Below are 16,989 nucleotides of genomic sequence, written 5' to 3' on the forward strand. Positions count from 1 at the left end.
CATCCTCTACACCCAGCTATTCTCATGATCCAAGACAATCCCAGAGAACTAGTGATGAAGTATACTAGCCACATCCAGAGAAAGAAGTGATGTGATTGAAAACAGACTGAAGCAAGCCATTTTTCACTTTCTTTCTTTTCATTTTTTATTCAAATCTTCTTGTACAAAATGACTAATATAGAAATATTTTTACACAATTGCCTTGCTGGAGGTTCCCCACTGAAGTGCTCACTGGGCATGATTAAGTCCCTCATACAGTTTAAACAGTTTTTCTGTCTGGTGACATTTATTGAATAACTTTCAAAGATAAATGACATATATATCTATTTGTATAATATGTATATAATATATATTTGATTTCTGTCTCTGGGAGGGAGGAAGGGTTAAAATTTGGAATTCAAAACTAAGTAAAAATGTTTAAAAATTGGGGGGAAAACCCAAATTAATCTTCTTACAGTGCAAGGCTGGCCAGGCCACCCCCTTTCTCAGTGAACTCCTATGTTTTCCTGTATTTAAAATCCCATCTTCTGCAAGAAGCCTTTCATGAGTCACTCTTAATGTTACAACTTTCCCTCATTTTATTATCCATGATTTATCTATCTTTCTATCTATCTATCTATCTAATTCTATCTTTACATATATAAATATATATATGTATGTGTATATATATATATATAAATAAATATATATATATGTATGTGTGTGTGTGTATATATATATATATATATATATATATATATATATACATATACATTTATTTATTTATTTATTTATTTATTTATTATATACTGTCTTTATCATTAGAGGGCAGGGACTGGGTTTGAGTTTTTGGGGGATTTTGTTTTGTTTTGTTTTTTGCCTTACTACATATCCCTGGCATTTGACTCCCATCCCGATTTTTCTTTTTAATTAAAATTTGAGATCTTAATGTTGGATACATGGATAGATTTCAAGGAGTCTTTGAAAGAGGAGAAATTACATTTTCCCCCCTTAGACTCGCACTGAAATTGAGCATTTCCTTCAATTAATTAAAAACATTCTGAGACTTCCAGAGAGGTTCTTGACATACATAAAAGTTAAGAACCCCTATTTTAGGAGATGAGTTCACCTCACAGTGAATATTGAATTGAAATCCCTTTTAATCTTTTTTCAGACATATTCTTTATTAATCTTTTTTTTTTCCTGAGGCAATTGGGGTTAAGTGAGTTGCCCAGGGTCACACAGCTAGGAAGTATTAAGTGTCTGAGGCCAAATTTGAACTCAGGTCCTAGACTTTGGGCTGCTGTTCTATCTCTGTGCCACCTAGCTGCCCCTTCTTTAATCTATTAAAAAAAAAAAAAAAAAAAAAAAACAACTCTCCAAAAGCCATGTTCTCCTCCAAGGGTGAGGTAAATATTAGCAAATGCTCTTAGCCTATTTTAGTATACAAGGGAATGTAGAAAGGGACACTTAGACCAGTGGCCATCTGCCATTCTTAATTCCAGTGTAAAGAATCTAACCTGTGATTCATAGAGATTTGTCATTCTCAATTTCAGGTAGCTTTCTTCCAGTTCTTTCATCATTAGAGCTGAAGAGCTCTCCTCTCCTTAAATGATTCCTTCCCAGGGGCCTTGCTGGAGGTTCCTCACTGAAGTAATAGCTCTCTGGGCATGACCAAGTCCCTTATACAGTTTAAACAGTTTTCCTGTCTGGTGACATTTAATGAATAACTTTCAAAGATAAATTAATTGACCAAGGACATTTTTGTATTTGATTAATTGAACTTAGAGTCTAAGGCTTATTTGCATCTATCATAATCAAGATGTTCTCACTTGGATAAGCTATCAAGGCATAGCATCTTATCACTTACTTTGGGGAAATATTTAGCAATTCACATACATCACACTCCCATATAAAAAACAAATAGTGTCGTATTAAAATGTGTACAAAAACAAATAGTGTCGTAAAGCTCAAATCAGATAATGTATGCAGTAAGAAAGCTACCTTGACTAGACCACAGAATACAAGATAAGGGGCTTGGTTGGAGATAGTTTTTAAAATGCTTTAAATACCAAGCAGAAGAAGCAATAGGTAGCAAGAAATCCTGGAATTTATTGATAAGTGGAATGGCGTGGTGTGGTCATTCCTCTGCTTTACAAAAATCATTTTGCTAGTTTTGCAAAGGAAGAAATATTTATTTATTTATTTCAGCCATCTCCTCTGTCTATATGGAATGACTTGTATATTTTGGGGAGAAGTTTACCACAGAACCAGTAACACCAGAGAGAAAGGGAGTGTGAGGCCACCCCAGAAGTGTTTAGTGGGGGGGGGGGAAGTATTATGGGATATTGATAACAGGATAGATCTGGGATATAGAATTAGAGAAGAGATTTCATAGAGATATAAAGGCTATTTCATTTCGCAGATTCGAAAACAGTGGCTTTGCCAAGTAAAAGGCAGAACACTATCCAATGTCCAAACACATGCCTACGCTCTCATCGAAAAATAAAGCAAAATGTGACCCAGAAAGTAAAATGTTTTACCCAAGGTCTCTTAGATAGTGAGCAACAAAGCGGGAATTTTGATGCAGATCCTGAGTGTAAATTCAGTGCTTATTTATTCTATACTACACCTAACCAGGAGATCAGCTACTATGTTTGATAGATATAAGTAAGTGCAGTTGAGGTAGCACATTGCAAAATCTGTGTGACTAGTAAAGATGGAGAAAATGGCATGAATTGAAAGGTCTGGGAAGAAATGTAGACAGGAAGGAATCTGCAGGTAGCTTATTACCAAATAAGGAAGAGAGCAGAATTCAGACAGGAAGGCTGGAGGAGTAAAAGACCTAAATAAGCAAGAATCCAAGAGGCATCAGGGACCAGGATTGGGATAAAAAGGACACATAAAGTTTCAGAGACTCATTCTGAATTTACATGAGGAGATGGGAGGAGAGTCCTAGATAACTAAGATTAACCCTTGGAAGGGCTGGACAGTAAAAGTTTAATGCAGTACAAAGGGATATTCAGGCAACTGCAGGTAGAACTGATGATCCTGATCCTGCTTTGCCATGCTTCCTTTGTGGTCTCCACTTAATTTTGGTGAACAAAGACTGGCAGTTGAGAAGGCAGAGTTTTACAGGTTTCTTTTGATGGCACCATGGAGAGCTAGAGCTAGACTTTCTATGCAGTTCAGATACTTCAATCTACCTATTAGCACAACTAAGTATTTATAATTCATAAAGTGATAGATCATTAAAGAAGGAAGGGAACTATAGTAGCCCCAGGATACAGATATGAAAATGAAGGCCTAGAGAAATACATGTCTGCTATTTGGATAGAATTTACTTGTATATTTTAGATCAGGAATCATTAGCTTATTACCAAAGATGACCTGAGACATGGTTTTGAAGGATATGTAAAAGCAGAACTTTATATTTTTGCCCTCCTGCTTTTCTTTTCTTCTTCTGGTTCAGCTATATACTATCTACAATTGTACATCTTATTTTTATTCCAATCTGTTACCTAATTTCCATTAAAGTGTCAAAGTACAAATTGGATTTTAAAAATGAAATTCTTTAAAAACTTAGAGTTAGCATGGTGAGATGGGATTTAGAATCTAGATTTGAATCTGTGCTCTTCAGCTAAGTGATATAAGTGGTAGAATGTTGGGCCTGGATTCAGGAAAACTGCTCTTCAAATCTAGCCTCAGACACTTACTGTGACCCTGGGCAAGTCAGTGAATCTCATTGTCATTAGTTTTTTCATCTATAAATACAATAAAAATAATAGTCTCTCTCAGGATTGTTGTTAAGTTCAAATACCATAATATTTGTAAAATATTTTACTAACCTTAAAGTACTTTGTTAATGCTTGCTATTATTGCTATTATTTTGTTATTAATATTATTATTACCATATATTATCTTAGGCAAATTGCTTCATATTTCTGAAATATGAGGAAGTCACTTTCAGAACTAAATCATGCAAACCCAAGATATTTCAAGTTAAGGGATTACATTTTATGTAGAAGGCAACAACAGCATAGGATAGAGGGTTGCTTCCTTGTTTCTTTCCATAATTTTATTTTATTTTTTAATAATAGCCTTTTATTTTTCAAAATTCATGCAAAGATAGTTTTCAGCACTCATCCTTGCAAAACCTTGTGTTCCATATTTTTCTCCTGCCTTCTTCCTCTTCCCCCTCCTTAGACAGCAAGTAATCCAATGTAAGTTAAACATGTGCAATTCTTCTACACATATTTCCATGTTTATCATGCTACACAAGAAAAATCATATGCAAAAGAAAAAAAAAAAAGCAAGCAAACAACAAAAAAGGTGAAAATACTATGTTGTGATCCATATTCCATCTCCATAGTCCTCTCTTTCCACAACTTCATTTTAGCCAGAAACTGTGGGAGATTGCTTTTTTGGTTTTTACGGGAGTCTATGTCTACCACTTTATGCTGGTATAGTTTCTGGTAGAAAGAGGGGCAGAAAAATTAGCTAGCCTGGTTCATCTTTTTTTCCTCTCCCCGCCCCATCCCAAACCTACCAAAGAAGGTAGTAAATAAAGACTTATTGAGCTCCTGCTGAAAGATTGATGATCTCAAGAGAAACATCCTATTTGTTTTCCAGTCTTTATGTTCTATGCTATCTATGACTGTAACTGAAAGAATGTGGGTGTGTAAGTATAACACTGAAACGTGGGCTTCTGGAAGAAGAAAATATCTGCAGAGAGAGGGATTCTGGGACTTTATTTGATGATTCTACCTCTCTCAATTTCATTCAGCCTTCCTCCTTCCCATCACCCTAGTCTATGAAATATAATTCTAGGAAACCCTAACTGTGTGTAATACATAGGTGGGAAAACCCCAGCAAGGCAACACTGGTGAGTCCAAAGCAATAATTTCAAATTAATGGCTTGCTTCCTCAAGTGGCCTACTGTCTCTTGTTAGGTGGGAGTGAGAAGGGAATTGTTTCAGCTTATGGTGAGTCCAATGGTGATCCTCGGTGGTAAATAAACAGCATGGTTTGGCTATGGCAAACTTGATTTTGAGCCAGCAGCTAGCTGGACAGGTCAGAGTGATCGCTGATAGCCCTCTACTCATGCCAAAGGACCAGAAGCTGGACTTGTGAGAATAAGGATGCCCAAAAGAGGGATTGCAATGGACCTAAGACACTGTAAAAGAGCTCTATGTGTATTAAAATACCTCTTTGTCTTCCTCTGCTCTATCATTCCATTGTTCCCTTCCCCTCTTCATTTCCTTCCTCCAGCCTCTAAATCTATCTTGTTTGTAGGAAAATAGATTTGGAGATGGGAATGACCTTAGAGCTCATCCGTTCCTATAACCTCATTTTAAAGATTAGGAAATTGAGGTCAAAAGAAATCAATTGACTCGCCCAAAATTGCATAGATTCTAAGCATTTTAAGGTCTTGCCCAAGGTCTCAAAGTAGAACAAGGTGGCAGAGCTCAGAATCAAACTCAGGTCCAGTGTCTCTAATATATGAGTGTAGTTCTGTGTTAATGTGTCCCTGTTGCTTTTAGAGGAAGGGCAGGGTGGAAGCTTATTTTTAGAGTTTTCTCTAACTCTAACCCATACTCTTTTGTTTTGATATTTTTTCTGTTTGTTTTGCTTTTTTGTATTGGTTTAAGGGGTGGGGAAAGAATATACTGGATGAATATTTGTCAATTGAGGAAGAAAAATAATTATTACTTCACTGCTGTATGCACAGATGTTTCCTCTTTTCACTCCCTCCATTTGGTGGGGCTTTTCTGAAATGTGCAGATGGGAAGTGGTGCACTATTTAGCAAACCTGGACTTTTGATATATATTACCAAACTTTGGAGGGTCAAGGGTCACTCTAAGGCAGAGCAGACAATCCAGAACAGACAAGCCCATCATGATGATCTCAATTATATAAAGCACTTTAAGGCTTATAAAATATTTTCCTCATAACAAGCTTATGAGGAAAGGATCTGGAATTACTGATTACATCATAAATCCTCCTTCGGTGTAATTTGGAATTGAAAAGTATAGGCTTGAGTCCCTGGTCTGATATTTCTAGCTAGGTGATCCCATAGGTAAGTTACATATTTTCTCTGAGACTCTATTTCTTCATTTGCATAATGAGAATAATAATGCTTACATTACTCCTCCTCAAAGGGCTGTGAGGAAAATACTTTACAAAACTTGAGTGTTCCACAAATTTAAGTTGTGATCATCAGCATGGCAATCATCACCTTTAATCATAAGATCTTACATTTCTATGGCACTGCTCCCCCTTCTATTATCACCTTTTATCCTAGTGTCCACTTGGATCATCCAGAGATAAAAATTCAGGCTATAGTCACTGATTACCAGGGGAGCCCCAAGAAGCGCATTAAACTAGGAGAACTAATAGACTAGGAGTCTCCATCAGCTTTAGGAAACATGCATGCTGAAAAATAAATTTATACTGTGGACTATTTACTGGAGTAGGGAATATGATGAGAACCATATGCCATGTAGGATTATACATACTGGAGACATGTCACAAAATATATGGGGCCATGAATAATGGTGGATTATGTACAATGGAAATTGTTTATATTACAAAAATGAAAGATCATGTACACCAGATAATTATAAAAAACAAGAGGCTGTGATATTGGGGGTGAAGGATAAGGAAAGACAACTTAATCCTTCTTCCTCTGACTATAGTCCTATTTTTCTCCTTTCATCGGATTTCTCAATTCAAATGAATAACTGACATTCTCTCCCTCCATTTCCTTACCACCCATGAAGCTCTTAAGTGTCTGAGATCTGTTTGTACCCTACCATTCCATTGCATCGGCTCCCTATAAAATCCTCTTTACTAAAACACTTCAGTTTCTCAATTATTATTGTCCTGAATTTCTCTACACTATTTGACACTCCTTCCTTCTTAATAACCATTTATTTGGTTGGTTACTCTACTCCCCCTAGTTGCATCCTTCTGTGTTTCTCTTTTGGAATTCTTCCTTTTCACAGATCTTACACAAGTATATCCATTCTCAAGGTTCAGAACTTAGCACTTTGTTCTTTTCTCTCTCCTCACAAATTTTATCTTGTCTATCTTTATGCAGATGGCTCCTTTCAGCTTCAGTTTCTCTCTCAGGCTCCCAGTGGAAGCTACTGACTGATTAGCTAAAACTTAGGTATATACTTGTCTATTCAAGTTCACTATATTTAACCCAAACTAAATTGTTCCCCTGTTACACTTGCCATTTGAGGGACATTCTCTTAGTCAACCTTGAAGACTGGAAATCTTGAAGTCCTTTTCTTTTTTATTTCATTCATTCATTCATTCACTCACATCATTCTTTTCTTCCATTCAATATCTTCCTTTTCCTTCCAATTGTCACTATTACTAGTTGAGGATTTTCTAACCTTATTCTTGGACCAATAATCTCTTATCCAATTCATTTTCCACAAGTTACCTGAAATTTAGCTTCGTATGGTATGCATGATCCTCTCTAATTTGAACCCACTTTTCTAGGGTATTTCTCATTAATAATTCATGAACACACTTGGTGCCTATCCATGATATCCTATTTCTTCTCTTCCTCTCACAATTTACTTCACTCGTTCTTTTGGAAATTCCACTTGCTTTTTACATTATCTCAATCTTACCCTCTTCAAGAATGTTCCAGTGCCATCCTTATTTAAGGATCTTTTCCTCTCAACTCTGGAAAGTCTTATTGCATTATTTATTTGATTCTCAATGTTGTGAACTCCAAATGAGGAAGCTTTCTCCATAGTAGATAGGTAGATAGGTAATATAGTGCATAGAGTGTTGGGCTTGGAGTCAGGAAGACCTGAATTCAAATCCTGTCCCAGATATTTACTAGATATATGGCCCTAGAAAATTCATTTTTTTTCTGCCTGCATCAGTTTCCTTGATTATAAAGTGGGAAAAATAATGATATCTATCTCCCTAGGTTGTTGAGGATAAAGTGTAATAGTGAATATTTGTTAAGTACATAGTAGTGTGAGTGGTTGGTTAGCACATAGTAGATGCTAAATTAAAAGTCTTCCTTGTTTCCTTTTTTTTCCTTTTTACCTTCTAACCAACCTTCCTTTATTTCACAAGGTATTATTTTTTGCCTCCAGTCAAGACCTATGATTTCACAGGTATTGGGCTCTCTTTAGTGGAGAGCCTTTCTATACCCACATAAATCGGTAATTGCTCTGATAAATTTAAAAATTGCCTGAAACATTGAGAGATTATGTAAGTTGCCCAAGGTTTCATAGCCAAAAAAAGCATGTAAGGTTCAGGACTAGTTCTCCATCTGAAATGCTCTGGTTAGCTTTCTGGAAGTCTCAGGACCAGCCTTGTTTTCAGCAGAATAATCACCATGAAAATAGCCAGGGATAAAGTCCAAATTCTTTATTATCCCCTTCACAGTCTGTCTCCTTCACCTGGGACCTGGAGGTCTTTCTGGAGGGCCTTCAGATGGGACTTGGTCTTAGTGGAGAAATGGAGAAGGACCACTATGACAGTCTCCCTCTGGTTGAGTTTGTCCCTAGTTTATATCTTCCATTACAATTACATCATTGCAGAATACTGAGTATAAACCAATTATTATTTCACAAGGGAACCATTATTTGTTGTAAGATTAAATCAATCATACTAAACTAGATAACCATTGTCTTATCAGTTCCACTGAGTTAACACCTTGTTGAAGAACTAAATCAATAATACTGAGCCTTAAGTACCTGCCCTTTATATCCATCCATCACTACTTCTCAGCACAAGGTTCATTGTATTTATATTCTCTTCTCCAGCTTTATTTTAAGCTCCTCTTGGGTAAAGACTATTTATTGCATTTTGGTCTATTTCCTTGAATGATCTAGTATAGAGTGTTACATGAAAAGTGCTTTGTAAACCTTTAGATGCTATATGAATGAAATTGAGCCCCATATTGATTAAATTGGCCCTTGGAGCACATACTTAGACAATTTGAGGAGATTATCTTCTCAAACTACAAACTCAGGATATAATGTTCACTTGGCTACTAAAATTCAGGAGATTCTCAAAGGAATAAGCTGGTAAGTTTATAATACGGAAATATTTTGAAAATATAAGGAATTATTATACAATAATTCTTTTCCTTCCTTTTTGTTACTAATATACTTTGGACATATTCATTTTTTAAAATTTTATTTATAATTTTTTGACAGTATATATGCATGAGTAATTTTTTTTATAACATTATCCCTTGTATTCATTTTTGCAAATTATCCCCCCTTTCCTCCACTCCCTCCCCCCCATAGGCAGGTAATCCCATACATTTTACATGTGTTACAATATAACCTAGATACAATATATGTGTGTAAATACCATTTTCTTGTTGCACATTAATTATTAGATTCCGAAGGTATAAGTAACCTGGGTAGATAGACAGTAGTGCTAACAATTTACATTCACTTCCTAGTGTTCCTTCTCTGGATGTAGTTGTTTCTGTCCATCATTTATCAGCTGGAAGTGAGTTGGATCTTCTTTATGTTGAAGATATCCACTTCTATCAGAATACATCTTCATACAGCATTGAAGTGTACAGCGATCTTCTGGTTCTATTCATTTCACTCAGCATCAGTTGATGTAAGTCTGTCCAAGCCTCTCTGTATTCCTCCTGCTGGTCATTTCTTACAGAGCAATAATATTCCATAACCTTCATATACCACAATTTACCCAACCATTCTCCAATTGATGGACATCCATTCATTTTCCAGTTTCTAGCTCACTACGAAAAGAGCTGCCACAAACATTTTGGCACATACAGGTCCCTTTCCCCTCCTCAGTATTTCTTTGGGATATAAGCCCAATAACAGCAATGCTGGATCAAAGGGTATGCACAGTTTGATAACTTTTGGGGCATAATTCCAAATTGCTCTCCAGAATGGCTGGATTCTTTCACAACTCCACCAACAGTGTATTAGTGGACATATTCATTTTTCAACATATACACACCTCCTCTCACATTCACATTGACCTCCCCCCATCTCAAAACTTCCTACAACCACAGCTAACAATAATAAATAAACTACCTTATACAGTGTTTTCTTTACTATTAATAATTAGAGGACAAATGTAATTAGTCTATAGAGAACAATAAATAATTCATAATGAAGTTTCTTTGGATGCCTAACTAAACACAATTCAATAAAACTAAATTAAGGAATAATAGAATGGTGATGTAGTTCAGATTTTCATAAAGCTGGAAAATTAACCTTATAATCATTTTATGTTAGTCTAATGGATGTTGATTACAGGTTTGCTAGTGCATTCTACATATAAATTCAGGTCCATTGAAATTTGCCTATTTATAGATAAATAAGCAAGGTAGAAAGCCATTTAGTGTCACTTATAACCAATGATAATGTTAAATCTTTTGAAACAGATAGATTAGCAAAGCAAATGTCAAGAGACCAGAACTGAATATATGCCCTGAGGCATATTCTATTCTAATTGAATTAGATTGGATAACTTCAAATGAAGAAAAATCAACAAAAACAGATTTTCTCAGGATAAAGAAGTATTAATTTTATTTAACTCAAGTTATAACATTTCTTTTAAAAATTCTGAAAGACTTAGAAAAGTTTCTGCCTTTGAGTAATTTTAAGTTTTTGACAGTTGAACTTTATTTGTTCCCTATTAATGTAAATAATTAATTTAACTGGTTCTCTGATAATATTGAAGAAGATAATAAAGGCTAACACTTACATTGAAGTTACAATATGCTAGGAACTGTGCTAAGTGCTTTACAAATATCATCTCTGATCCTTAAAACAATCCTGGGAAGTAGGGTAGATGCTATTATTATTCCCATTTAACAGAGAAGGAAAACAGAAAAAGGTCATATAACTAGTTACTCAGATTTGAATTTGGGTCTTCTTAACTATAGGCTAGATGCTATGTTCATGTGCTTCCTCACTGGCAGATTTTATTTATTTGTTTTTTTGTAGCAGATGAGATACAGTTATCTCCAAATTTGCTTTTAAAGCTCTTTAATACATAGAAAGGCTTGACACCCTGGTTGTCTGTGGTGACTGAAATTTTCTACTGTCACCCATTTGGCATCCAGTCTTCAGAGAATTTAGATAAAAAATGTACCATTTAACCATGAAGGGTACTACGTTGTCACCTATCCGTTTATTGAACTAACTGTTAGTTTAAAAGTAATTTTGTGTCATGGGAAGGAGGAAAAGAATGGGCAGAATTAAAGACTGAGAAGGCTTTCAAACGGGTCAAAGTATGTAATACTGCCTGAGATATGAAGGCTTACATGAAGAGTATGGATGCTGGGCTGGCATGACGTGCCTAAAGGAGAGAAACCAATGCCAAAGACTGGTCCTTCATGGCCATAAGCTCAGGAACTAGCTTGTGGATCTAGCAGTCGGTTATGAGGTGAGGAAGAAAGATTCATCATGGGTTATAAGAGCATAGGTTTAGTCAGCTACTCAATGAACATTTATTATTATATTTATTATGTTAGGCACTCTGCTAATGTGGAATACATTGGGCATTGTAGGAAACAAAGAAAACAATTTCTGCTTTGGAGAAGCTTGCAACTTAATAAAGATGACAACATATATATATATATATATATATATATATATATATATATATATATATATATATATATTTTTTTTTTTTTTTTTTTTTTTTAAGTGCTGAAAGGGGGAAAAGGTTACCTCGCTGGGGATGTGAAGTTCTGTAGCAGATTGGGGAAGGACCTGAGGAGGTGTGTTTCAGTGTTGATTTCACCTTGCAGAATGATGAATTATGGTTAGCTAAGGTGTGAGATGATGAGATGAATTCTTGAGTGCCCTCCTTAAATGACAGAGGATTAAGGAGGAGTCTCCAGTGTCCAACCTCTACCCTCTCCAGTTGGAGTTTGTTTCAGTTTTGAACATGTATGAACAAGCTGCATAGAGAAGAAATAGGAAATAATTAACAGAGGGGGAAGCACTAGAATTAAGGGATTGGGAAAAGTTTTCTGTAGAATATGGGGTTTTAGTTGAGACTTAAAAGAAGCCAGAAAAGCCAAGAGGCAAATATAAGTAGGGAAAGCATTCCAGGCATAAAGTTCAGCCAGAGAAAATACTGGGAGCTGAATAATGAACGGTCTTGTTCACAGAATAGCAAAGAGGCAGTGACATAGGTTCACACAGAAAGTGAAGATCTGAGGTTGGAATTTGAAAGAAGGGCTTAATCTTAGTCCTACAGATTAATAATTTAATGTGTGTTTTTTTTTAATTAAAATGTAGCTTGTCTGAAAAATCAAATTATTTGGAAAAAATTGCAGTCAAAATGCACGAGGCATTCAAGATTTGCTGGTGTGCCCTCTGTGCCTACTGGCATACTCCCTTACATGAAATTTAATGATATTGGGAAGAAAGTACGGGCAGGTGATCTTGATACTTAGTCTAGGCAACACCTGCTTTCCAGCCAGCCAATCAACCCAGCACCAAGCTGACCCAGGATGGTAATTATCCTGGAAGCATATCATGCTTTGCTCTTTCTGGCTTGCAGTTTTGGCTGTGGGGGCTGACTAGAAATTAAAGCATTCTCCTTTACGACAGACAGGGCTGGTGAAGGGCCAAGGATTCTCTTCCCAAAGCACAGCACACAAAGCAGCCTTTGTCTCAGAACCCAGGGGCGGGAGGCTCAAGTGGTCACTGCCACAAGCCTGAGCATTGTTTTCAGTGACTTAACCCAACTTTTTAAGTTGAACAAAGGCAAAAAAAAAAAAAAAAAAAAAAAAAATGTGCCTCCAGAAGCTTCACATCTGGAAAGTCAGAATGAGTCGTTTGATTTCCTAACAAGAATTGGAATAGATTTTGAAGGAACTGTGCAATGCATTTAATTCTGTGAAAGAGACACGACTAGAAAAGCCACAGAGACATCCTCTGTGGTTCACAGAGTCCTGACCCTGAGGAGCCTCTTGCTTCATTTCCCTCAAATTGTGCTGTGGGGAAGGAAACAAGTAGCCTGTGTAGTCAGCCTCTGCATAGGCTAAAGTCAGATGTTTGGGGACTCCAAACAAAACCAAGGTGCTTCTTTGCTCTCAGTCAGCAGCCACCCCTCACTATTCTCTCATTGGTAAATCAAGCTCTTTCTTGAGCTTTATTGTTATCTCTATTCTTTATCTCTTTACTGCCAAAAGTACATGAATAACAGAAGTAAGGTATTTAAAGAAAGAAAATAAAACCCTTAAACCTGGGTTGTTGAAGTTGAATTTCTTTAGTAGGACGATTGTTTCCTTCAGTCAATAGGCTGTGGGTGGGGCTAAGCAGTAGTACTGATAATAAAGAAGGAAGAAAGGGAGTAAGAGAAATGTAAGAGAGGTAGAAGGAGTTAAAAAGGAGGAGTTGTAGTTTGAGAAATAGAGGGGAGAAAAGGTTTTGTCTGGCACAACTCAATGATATAACATAGTATATATTTTAAATTTATAGATGGAAGAAATGGCAAAAAGCATTTCCAGAGGTTAGAAACAGTCTAACAGATTGTTTAGGATGCCCTGCACAGAACCATATGCAGAAAAATGCTTCATTTGGGGATTTTAGTGGTAGAGATGATGGTGATAATTGCTGTTTCTCAGTATGAACATGAAAGAAGCTCTGAGATACTTGGTTGTGTCTCTGGGATAAAGTGCTTTTCCCTGTTCAGAAAGAGGGCCCTGTCTAATCCAAGTGTCATTCTAGCATCACTGAAATAGATCTTTTTTCTGTGACCAAGAAAGTTCCCACTTAATTTAAAAGCTACAGCCTCACACAAGATGCTTCTCTGGAGACAGAATTGGTTAGTATTTAAAGAGTTAAAATGGGCAATAAGGATTATGTACCAGGCACTGTGCCGATCTCAGAATATGGAGAAAGATAAAAAAGACCCTGTCCTCAAGGAGTTCACATACTAATTGGAGAGATTCATATAAATAATCAGGCACATACATATAAAATGCATATAGCATATAGTATGTGGAAGATAATCTGAAAGGAGAAGGTGCTAGCAGGAGCAGGAAGGTTTGGAGCTGAGTCTTGAAGGAAGTCAGGGAAAGAAGTTAGAAGTGAGGCAGCAAAACGTTGTTGGCATAGGAGACAATCCATCCAAAACCTGGAGGAGGGAGGTGGGGGGGAATTTGTGATGGAGTGTCCTATTAAAGGAGCAGAAAGCACTACAGATTAAGTGCCCATTATCTGTCAAAGTGAGTAAATAGGAGATACAAGTAATACAAGCTCCACAAGTTTATAGAGCACACGCCCTAAAAATATTAAAAAAAAAAAAAAAAAAATCCTTCTAGCTATACAACACGATACACATTCCATCCTGAAGAGGGACCTGGACATGGTTCCTCAAAAACTCAAAAAGAAGAGTTGATGTGAGTAGGCGGGATTAGGAGAGAAAATAAGAGGGCATTCCAGGTTTGGGAAGGGACTAATCAGAAGAAAGTCAGATGTTGGGGAACATGATTGAGTTTGCACATCCACAATGGAGAACTGAAGACGATGAGAATGCTAAAATATTAGTGCCAACTGGTGAAAGTGCTTGTGAAGAAACTGTCAGTAATTTGACCTGAGATGTGAATGGAAGCCACTGGAGCTTTATGAATGGTAACTAAATCATTTAGTCCTTTAACTGTTGTTGGGTAGAAAGGGAAGACTGGAAGCAGGAGACGTGTTTCATTTTTTTTTCTTTATTGTAATAGAGAGGGTGGGTATAATGGGTAGAGCATGAATTTGAAATAGAGAGGTGTAGCTTTGTGTCTTGTCCCAAATGCTTAATAACATAGGTTTAGCTTAATCCCTCTAAACTTTAGTTTCTAAATCTGTAAAATGGAGATGATAAAACTGGAGGGAGAGGGGAAGGAAAGGTGAGGAAAGGCCTTTACAAAATGTAAAGTGTTAGGATTAACATTTTAGTTCTTATGATGAATCCAAATGCCTAAAAAGCAGCAAGGAATAGTGTAGAAAATGCTGGACTTGGAATTAAGAAGAGTGGGATCCAAATCTTATACTTGTGTGACTCTGAGCAAGTGACTTAACCTCTGTGTTAAGAAGAAACAATTTAGAAATTATCTTAAGTCAATCTGTTTTTGCATGGGAATTATTAAAATAGGAGCTTACTTCAATAAAGATATCATAGATAATTGCTCTATTGAGGCAGCAATGGTATAAGTAGATAGAAACTTAGATTTGACCTGAGTTTAAATCCTAAGATAAATATTATATTAGGTGACATATCGCTTGGCCTCTCACCTTCTTCCTTTATAAAATGGGAATAAAAATAGGAGTTATCTCCTAGGGTAAACATAAAAAGTTGATAAATGAGATTATGTATTGTAAATAATTTTGCAAATTTTAAAATACCATGTGATGTTTGTTATTCTTGTTATTTTTATTATTTTCACTATGTTAGCGCATTCAGGTACCAAATTATTAGAATTTGGATGGTGTTTTTGTTATGGAAATAACTAGGATGCAAAAAGATGTCATAGAGATAACCAGTACACTTGGTGACCACATTGGGACATCTGCCATTTATTAGGGCAGTTGACTGAAAGGAACTCTTTAAGAGCTCAGTGTCTTGAATTGACAAAAACACTTTTGTTTAAAAAAAAAAAAAAAGTATTGTATAATGTTTTTATACTGAATTTGCTTTTTTATTTCCCACTAAAATATAATTTTATTTAAAAATAAACAATTTATGTTAACAAAACTTGCATTACCAAGACTTACATATTGAAACAGTTTTTAATCATCACACAAATTCCTGGCAAGCGATTTTAAATTTTTTCTTGTTTTTCAGTTGTGTCTGACTTTTTGTGACCCCATTTGGCATTTTCTTGTCAAAGATAATGGAGTTGTTTATCATTTCCTTCTTCAGCTTATTTTACAGATGAGGAAACAGAATTAAATGCCTTGTCCAAGATCTCATAGCTAGTAAGAAGCTAAGGTCAAATTTGAACTCAGGAAGATGAGGCTTCTTGACTTTAGGCCCAGCTTTATCCACAGTGCCATCTAGCTGCTTAAACTTGGCCTGTCTAATAAATGAGAGTTGGTGGTATAGTGGACACATGACCTCACTCAAGTTTGGAAGATCTGACTCATGATTTGAGACACCCTCCCCCCCTTAAAAATGCTCTAGGTCAGAACTTCTATAAATGTCAATTATATTGGAGGAGGAAGTTTCCTATGTCAATGAAATCAAAAGTCCCATTGTAAAATCAGTAATACTTATTGAATTGTACTTTTTGTTAAATTAAATTAATTAGGACTCAAATCAGTAGCTTCTGTTGGCAATCTGGTCTTGAGAGCTCCGACGAAACAGGTGGTTTTAGCTTGCTTTCTCTTACTTTTGCCCTACTCCCACAAGCTCCTGAATGTTAAATGCCTAGTGGCAGATTTAGATCTTCCCAAGGGGTTATCTATACCTCCTAATAGAAACTTTGCTAATGGGCTCGTTCCTTTGGCTTTTTCTTGAGAGCATAACCCTGCCCTAGCTTTCTTCAGGCTAGAAAGGGGAAAGGGAAGGAAGTTATTTTTTCACTTAGATGATTTTTCTTGACCTAATATATCTATTACTTGCATTGTTACCATCATTTGGAGATGCTTACTTGGGCCAAAATTACTTTGCATTATTATGCTAATGAATACTTAGTAGTGTAGTAACTTGCAGTTCTATCCCAGCTTCTTTTGTAAGGTTTTTGCAGTGAATCTTTTAAACAAATTTTTTTAATATTTTAACAGAATTTGAAAAAATTACAGTGAGGAAGGAGTCATTGTATGTTGGTTGCTATTACCATGTTATTACTCTGTTAATATTCATTTTCAAAATGTGGATTTTATTATATGTATCTATGCAGAATGAAATTCCTGAGCTTATAGGGAGTCTAGAGATTAGAGGGTGGATGGGAGGTCTGTGACAGAGGAAGATTTTACATAGTGATTAAATTATTAAAGCCACTTTATAGAATCCTTTGGGAAATT

At 36.0% G+C, this 16,989-nt stretch overlaps 1 protein-coding gene across 2 annotated transcripts in view; it reads left to right on the forward strand.

Moving 5' to 3' along the window:
* Window positions 1-16,989, forward strand: part of GAS7 (growth arrest specific 7) — a 270,755-nt gene that overhangs the window by 112,131 nt on the left and 141,635 nt on the right. The gene's annotated exons all lie outside the window — the stretch shown is intronic.

This window comes from Sminthopsis crassicaudata, chromosome 4 (assembly GCF_048593235.1).
Source record: "Sminthopsis crassicaudata isolate SCR6 chromosome 4, ASM4859323v1, whole genome shotgun sequence".
Classification (NCBI taxonomy): Eukaryota; Metazoa; Chordata; class Mammalia; order Dasyuromorphia; family Dasyuridae; genus Sminthopsis; species Sminthopsis crassicaudata.